The sequence below is a fragment of the Carcharhinus amblyrhynchos genome, chromosome 20 (assembly GCF_965287045.1).
Source record: "Carcharhinus amblyrhynchos chromosome 20, sCarAmb.v2.hapA, whole genome shotgun sequence".
NCBI lineage: Eukaryota > Metazoa > Chordata > Chondrichthyes > Carcharhiniformes > Carcharhinidae > Carcharhinus > Carcharhinus amblyrhynchos.
In genome coordinates, this window is record NC_137343.1 from 44,494,921 (window position 1) to 44,503,806 (window position 8,886).

Below are 8,886 nucleotides of genomic sequence, written 5' to 3' on the forward strand. Positions count from 1 at the left end.
TAGCATTGACCTGGTGGTTCTACTTGCTTTATGTTCCTCGCTCCCTTCTCCCTCTTCACCTGCAAGTATTTCTGGGACATTATTTACGTATTCTACAGCCGAGGCAGAGAAAATATATCAATTCTTCTGCCATTTCCTCAGTTCGCATAATGGGTTTTCGACGTTCCTTTTCCAGAGTAAGCACACTTATTTTAGTGAGCATTTTCCTATTTAAAAGCATGTAGAAATTCTTACATTCTTTTAATATGTCCAGCTAAAATTCTTGCATATTCTTAACTCTCTTTTGTTGTTATTTTCTAGGTCATTTTTCTTCGGTTTTTATATTCTTCCCAATCTTCAGCTCTGTCACTAGTGGTAAAGTTTTAAACTTTTTCTCCCACTCGGGCTCTATCATTGGAGATGTTGGGACTTTAACATCTCCATGAAGTAGGCCCGCTTTCTGTCTGATATTTCAGCTGCATACCGTCTTCAGTCAACTTTAACCTGAATTCCTGGCCCTATGCCAATCGTTTTCCGATTCGGCTCACACACCATGAGGGTGGTTCTTCTCTCGCTCCTGCCGACTCCTTGCGTTAAACTGAACTCGTGTCTGTCTGTCTCCCTCTCTCCACACTGCAGATGTCAAGTCTGTGCATTCCACCCACAGGCAAGGCCTTAAACCTCTCACTCCCTGGGTACTGACTGCACTGCATGATGTGAATCTGAGACATATCCTTTCAGTAAATACCCTGCGATCTCTTTCAGCCTAACAACTTTAATTACATGCTCCTGATCCCTCTACCTGACCGCCGTTTGGAAATTTTCCCACTAATGGAAAAATTTTAATATTCCTTCCCCACCCTTCATTCTGTCCACACGGGGGTCAGTAAAATTCCAACAACCGAGTCCAAATGCAAGCAAATATGTTAACCCTTTTATCTTTGTTAGACCCAACCTCGAGTATTAGTCCAATTCTTGACAATATTCTTCCAAAGTGTTTCAGAGCTTTGGAGAGTGTGCAGGAAGGTGTATTAGCATGTTTCCAGGATAAAAGTCCTCAGTTAGATGTAAGGACGAGAAACGTGGAGTTGTTCTCCTTAGAGCCGCACAGTAGATTTGATAAAGATGTTCTTAAAGGTGTTGGATAAAGAAAGTAGGAGCTGCTTCAAATGTCGGGAAGTTTGATCACCAGAAGGCAAACATTTGAAATAACCTGTGAACAGCAACAGGAACAGAAGAGGGCTGGTGGTGGGTAAATATGTTCCGACTCTTAATGATCTGGAGACAATTGGATCAAGGGCTCGTGGAAGAGGATTTAACAATCCCTGTCAAAAAGGCGGAAAGAATGTTGAAAACTGAAGTAAGAGCAAGACAGAAATTCCAGTTCTATCGCTCCTTTACAGAACCGACATGGATGCGATGGGCTGATTGCCCTCTTTCTGCGATCAACCTTCTCGAATTCTTTATACTGACACAACTGCCTCTGCACCGCGATCGGCAGCTCTCCAGGCGAAGGAATTAATTCATTTCTTCTCGTTCTCCTCTGTGCGCCTCAGCTGCATAACCAAAATGTTACTTCTCCCAATTGTTCAAGGGCACATGGGGTGAAGGTGTCTGACAAGCTGACGTTATCAACATTGAAAGGGCTTGCTTGATTTTGTTTAATTTTTCAAGTGAGGGAGCAGTAGAACATTGTACGATGGCTTCTGCAATACTGCCGGGAGGCGGGAGGAGAGGGTGGTGCTGTGGGGGAGGGTAACCGGTCATCAGAAATCTGATTTTAAAAAACTGCTATTTTCAGCTCATTCCGACGTCGGCAAATGCTTTGAGATTCTCAAAGTATTGTTTGCTATGACAGAAAATATACCTCTCAAATCAAACAACGAAAGTCATGCGAAAGCTCTGTTCCGTCGAGCATTTCATTTTGCCAAGGCTTAACTCACTGTGTATGCCGTGGGTTTCCAACACTTGAATAAAGCTGAGTGGGCAGTCTTGGCACCTCAATCACATTCTAGATAGGTCATAAAATGTTTCACCAGAATTGTCCATCATTCACTCACTTCAGATAGCTATCTATCTATCTATCTGACTATCTATCTCTATCCATCTGTTTGCCTGTCTATCTATCTATCCATCTATCGGTCTGTCTGTTTATCCATCCATTCATCCATCTATCTATCTCGCTATTTATCTATCCATCTATCTATCTTTCTTTCTACCTATCTATCTGACTATCTATCTCTATCCATCTCTCTGCCTGTCTGTCTATCTATCTATCTATCTATCTATCTATCTATCTATCTATCTATCTATCTATCTATTTATCTGTCGATCTATCCATCTATCTAACTATCTATCTATCTATCTATCTATCTATCTATCTATCTATCTATCTATCTATCTATCTCTCTGACTATCTATCTGTCTATCTGTCAGTCAATCTATCTATCAATCGATCTATGTATCTATTTCTCTATCTATCTTTCTATCTATCTTTCTGTCTGTCTATCTATCTATCTATTTCTCTGTCTATCTGTCTATCTATCTATCTGTCTGTCTGTCTGTCTACCTATCTATCCATCAATCGCGAAAAGCCAAGAAGGAGTCTGGCCTTAGGCCTCTCTGTGCGCACATGACATCTCAACTCACACTTTTCGTCTCTAATTTATTCGCCAAGGACGTTACGTCTATTAAACAGCTTACTGTCCCCAACATTTATTTATTGTAATCTGCAGGTTCCAGAGATCAAGACACGATTCATTTAATCTGTTTTATGTTTCACCGCACCGTTTGTTTTTTTGGGGTGGGTATTGAGGCATCTTACATGCTGTTCTGTAGATTGGGAGATTTATATTTCTTATTTTCCAAAATGGCTGACGTGTTCATTCTGCAAACATCAGACAATACCGAAATGGAGATCTTCGTTTCAGTATCACGTGACAGGAAATTTGTATACGTATTTCATATTCATTCGCCTTGCGGTGTTTGAGTCTTTTTAAGGAGAGGTTGGAATGGACTCAGAAGCGCGTTCGTGTCAGGATTTATTTTCCTGTCCCCAAACCTTCACCATGACACAATCGATTGGAGTTCTCGCCGCACTGATACTCTGTTTCCACAGTAAGTACGGGCGTCGGCCTGAAATAACACTCATTTTTGCACATTATCTGCTTTTGCGCTTCTGTTTTAACGAACCTGAATTGTGAGCTATATTCAACATTTCACAGTGTGCGACTGACAATACTTTGCATTTCACCAGGTACAATTGCGGATCCTGTCCTGACCCAACCAGGATCCATTTCGTCCTCACCGGGAAAGACCGTCACCATCACTTGCACCATGTCCGGAGGCACCATTAACAGCAACCAGGCGAGCTGGTACTGGCAGAAACCCGACAGCGCCCCTGTGCTTGTTTGGTCCGAGTACAAAGGTCTGGCTTCGGGTATTCCGAATCGATTCGCCGGGTCTGTGGACTCATCGAGTAACAAGATGCATTTAACCATCACCAACGTGCAATCGGAGGACGCTGCAGATTATTACTGTGCTGCTCGGCTCAGCAGTGCAGTTAGAATCATTTTCGGGAGTGGAACGAAGCTGAATCTGGGCAGTAAGTAAATCACTTAACTCTCCTCTAACATTTGTGACGCTTTCTAAATAACAAAATGTACTTGGAAACGGTCGGATAGGTGGACTGAATTCGTGCAAATCACAATGATTGCTCCTAAAATATTGTTATGGGGGATCTTTGATTCAGCAGGAAATGATATTGCAGTGATAGCTGGGCTCAGAACTTCGGCGATTTTCTGGAGTGTGTGCAGTTATGTGATAGGGTAAAGGGGCATTTTAATTACGAGTGAAATTCATTTCACTGGAAGCTTCCGGTCTGATCTGCTGGGACTGTGCAGAATTTTGAACCATCTGATCGAGCCGGCAGTGCGAGGAGATGATTGAGAATGCGATTGCTAGAAAGATGGAATGTTTCCCTTCGCTTAGCCAGTGTTAGAAGTGGAGTTCCCTAGCTTTATGAACACTGCGAGCGGAACTATAATTAGGAAGACGATAAACATTTCAAAAGTGAAAAAACAGGCATGCAAATGAGCTAAATGGGGAAGTTTGTACAAGCTACAATCGGCCACCGATTGTGGTCTATAATTCCATGATTGTATGAAGGGACACAATGGTTCAGGTTCTTTCATACTCTGCCCCTGTAGTCTGGTTTAAAGGGTTAGAATTGCATTCAAAGCGTTTACATCAGGCTGTTTCATTCCATTTAAAGCAAGACTGCATTATGTCTGCGGAATGATACTGTGGGTGACTGGGTGCGGCTCACCCTGGTCCCCAAACTCACTGAAAACCGTTCAGTACAAAATTCTCAGCCTAATGTTTTGCATTAATCCCGGGTGTCCAAAATAACCATACTGTTGCCGGAATTCCGCCAGTAATAATCGACCCTGATTGGAACTGGATCACATCGCAACAAATATCAATGATGCGTGGAATATTTGCTTTCTTTGGAAATTATGGTTCATTTTCTTCGCATTCAATGTGTTGTTTTGGAATGTCCCGGAATAAGGTGGTCAGGTTTTTGAGTATTGTTGTGGACTCGTTCAGATTGTTGTTGGTTCTGTGACTGTCAGTTAGTAGTAATAGAACAAAAGATGGAGATTACTGCCAATATTATTTGACTGATGGGATGTGATCAGAAAGGTAACATTCATTGCACCAAACCGACCCCCCCCCCACCCCGCCTAATATCCATGGATAAAGTGGTGGTGAGCCGCATTCTCAAACAAATGTCATCCAAGTGTCATAGGTACACCGCAGACCTGTTAGGGAGGGAGTTAAGAGATTTTGGCCAGGCGACAGTGAAGGAAAGGCGGTACAGTTCTACTTTGGTATGCTGTGCGGCTCGTTGGTGATTTACCAACTGATGTTGTTGTCGTGCATCTGGTGCCCTTGTGTTGGTCCAGTGGAAGACATGGCTTGTTTGGAAGCTGTTGTCGGAGTTACGGCAGTCTACCTTATAGATACCGACGCTGTCGCTCCTGTGCGTCAATGAGGGAGAAAAGCAATAGAATATATTCGCAGAATCATAGAATGGTATATCTTTGCATCATTGTTACTATCTACTTGGCCAATTCTGTCTGCACTGGTTCACAAGGAACTATCTAAATTTATTCATTAGCCTTTAAATTACACATTGTATGTTAGTTTAAGTGTTCATTAATTTGCCACAAACAGGTTTTCCAGCAGTAGGTTCCACATCCCCTAAACCCTCTGGGTGAAACTATTCCCTTCCAATCTCCGCTAAAGCTTCCACTTCTAACGACAAATCCAAGTCCTGTTCTTATCGACCCCTCAACCATTGGCAATACTGTTTTCCGATCCATTCTGCCCAGACACCTCAGAATATTATGCCTTCAACTCGATTTCCTTTCAGCCTCGTCTGTTCTAAAGTAAAGGACAATTCAATACTTACTTATAACTAAATATTCCAGTCCAGCCGACATCCCTCTAGATCTCCCTGTACTCGCACTCGTACAATAACATTTTTCCTCTGCATCTTTCCAGCAGTTTCAGCATAACCTCCAAGCTCTAACAATCTCTACCTCCGCTTATGCCTTCTTTGCTAGTATGTCCACTTGTTCAGCCGCCTTCAGGATCTGTGGACATGCATTTTCTGTTCCCTAATTTCTCTACATTTCTCGGCATTTTCCCATTTATACAGTGTACTCGCTTGTCTTGTTGGTCTTCCTGAAGTGCAGTTCCTCGCACTTTTCCGCATTTAATTTCAGTTGCCGCTGTTGAATTTATCTGACTAGTCCAATGTTGTCTTCCTGCATTATCCAGCTTTTTTGTTCGCAAACACATTGTTAAATTTGTGTCACCTAACAACAATCATACAGGCACTCATTGATATACAGACCCTTTGTTTCCTGCCTTTGAGCCAATTTCGGATCCAACCTGTTCATCCTATGTGTGAACTTAACAAGGACCTTGCTAAAATCCATGTAGACTATACCAAAAATGTTGCCGTCATTCACCGCTTCATGCTGCCTGCTCAGAAATACCAATTCACGCTGTGGGTTAAGATTTTCCGCCAGCAAAGCCGTGATCGCTGTATTTGATTATGCCATGTTTATTCCATTCGTTCTCCCTTCAGTGAGGTTAGGTTCTCTGGTCTATAATTATGCTACCACCCTTTCGCCCTTTGACAATTTCATCTGTCTTCCTGTTTCCGAGAGTCAAGCCTGCTCCGGGCACGATTGGAAAACTGTGATCATGGTCTCTTCCCTTCTCAATCTTCCTTTCCTTTTTTTTATTATTTTCTTCTTCGAGTCATTTGTTTGCTGGACTATGTTACGGTGAAATGGACCAGCATGAGGCAAAAGGGAAAAAATGCTCTTGAATGTTATAGTTATTACTTTAAGAAATCAGATCTGGTGAAAATGCCGGTGTAAAAATAATTCACTGAAGCCCGCTGCCCTTGAAATAGAAGTTGATCTTCACACTTGCTCATCGGTGCAAACTTTTGAGGTAATCCAGCGAAACTTTCGGGGGCGCAGGAAAAGGATATCAACATTGAAATAAGGGTGGCGGCATTTGTCTGCCGACTCAGTTTCAACATCCAAATTACATTTCTAAATATAAGACGAATTTCTAGCTCCAAAGACAATCGACTTTTACACCAACAGCGACAAAACCCATACTGTTGTTGTAGCCGACATAATACCTCAATGTCAGGGCGAACTGTACTTATCCTTTTAGTTTGAAATGAATATTCATATCTGAACCCTTTCTTCGATGCCTTACAATATCTTTCCTCGTTGACTGTGATAGATGGTAACTTAATTGGTGAATGGTCACTTCAAGAGACGAGATTCTGATACAACGCCCTTTCAGCTTTGCGAATATCGACTAATGACAAAGGAAAGAAAATGCAAACCTGCGTTGAATTAGCGCCGACCACGACTTCACAACATTTTCACGATTAAGTGTTTGTGAAGTCGAATCATTCTTCAAATGTCAGAATCATGGCTCCCTATCTAAGCACAGTAAGATCTCACAGTCCAATTGCTTTGGCGAGTAGATGTAAGAGATAAATAATTATGAGAACATGTTTGGTTTATTGCTGGCCTTTTGAGGGTGTCATTAAGTTATGTTGTTATATGTTAGAATTGTTCACAATATTTATTAGAAACTCTTCCTCTCAGCTGCAACAAATCGCTTGTGACACTCCACTCGGAAAAAAATGCCTCCAAACATTTCCATTGCGACAGGGAGATATTTGTTAAGATTTTCGCTACATCGTCACTGTTGGTCTGGGCGGGACACGGTGCGGAGCCGTGGCAAAGAATGTACACAAATCCAAATAACAGTCCAGTATATAGGACTTGCGTCAGAGAAGTAAACGGTGCCAGAAGCAAACAATTGGTTTCATTGTTTAGAATCGAGGTTTTGGAGTTGCAAACTCCAGAAATGTAGCCGTCAGCATAGGTTCCAATATTGACTCCAAATTCTGAGTGATTAGTGTTATTCTGAAATTCTCAGTGGTTGAGACGGTGGCTCGGACAGCGTTGCGTCAGATCACATCTGGATCACTACACCTCCCGTCTTATTTTTCTCTTTAATATTTCAGACTCCACTATTTCCTTTAGATCCGATTTTATTTGTATGCTCCTGTCCGTTCAGGGAAAAGAAGGAAAACCTTCCCAGGTTGTATATGATCCAGAAAACAAAGACCCAGCCTTTTTGCATGTTGCATCAATAAGACTCCATTGTATAAAATCTATACATAAGATCATAGGAACATAAGAAATAGGAGCAGAAGTAGGCCATCTAGCCCTTCGAGCCTGCCCCGCCATTCAACAAGATCATGGCTGATCTGAAGTGGATCAGCTCCATTTACCCGCTTTCACGCCATAACCCTGAATTCCCTTGTCTATCAGAAACCTATCTACCCGTGACTTAAATATACGTTCTTGTAGAATAATACCGATTTTTAAAAAAAAGGCTAAACAACGATTGAGACATTTATGCCGATTCTTCATGGATGTGCAATCATTTCTCTCTACTTTCCAGGTCCACGGAGCCCCACTGTGTCTCTCCTTCCGCCTTCATCGGATTAACTCACAGCGAAGAACATAGCGACCCTGGTGTGTTTGGTGAGCGGTTTTAACCCGGGAGCTGCGGAGATTGAATGGACTGTCGATGGCAGCGTCAGAGGGAATGGGGTTGAGACCAGTCGGATCCAGCAGGAGGCGGACAACACGTTCAGTGTGAGCAGTTACCTGACTCTGTCAGCCTCAGACTGAAACTCACACGAGCTTTACTCCTGTGTGGTTAAACACGAGACTCAAGCAAACCCGCTTCGAACAAGCATCTCCAGATCCAGCTGTATGTGATACATGCATCTAAAGCGTTTTTGTATTTTGCCGTTAGTAAAGTTTTATTTCTAAATAAATTCGGCAAATAGTGGAACATTTCAAACATTCATCACAGTTTGTAGCAGATCGGCTGATTCCATTAATTTCAATTTAACTGTGTTCACTCTGAATGGATCAAAGCTTCAGTGTAATGTCATTGATGCCGCTGTGTAATAGAATCATTATCCCGTTATCGCGTCTCATGTTCTGTTATTCTCTCTCTTCCCCTGAAAAACAATTAATGGCAACATTCTTAATGGAATTAAATAGTGAGATTATATCATTGTGATATTCTGCACATTTTATTTAAAGTCAGTGACATCCAGGCGCAACAAGGAGACGGTCGATGACATTAAATTGAAGTAATATTGCAATATTTTTTAATGGACCGAGTTACATTCTGGTATTGTGATGAAAGGGCTGAACTGCGAGTACAGATTACAGAAATACATTAAAGGGCAGACAGTTCTTCACCTCCTGGTTC

General features: G+C 42.0%; 1 pseudogene; it reads left to right on the top strand.

Moving 5' to 3' along the window:
• The first annotated feature begins 3,047 nt into the window (after positions 1 to 3,047).
• Positions 3,048 to 8,528, top strand: LOC145356140 (immunoglobulin lambda-1 light chain-like; annotated as a pseudogene).
• The last annotated feature ends 358 nt before the right edge of the window (positions 8,529 to 8,886 follow it).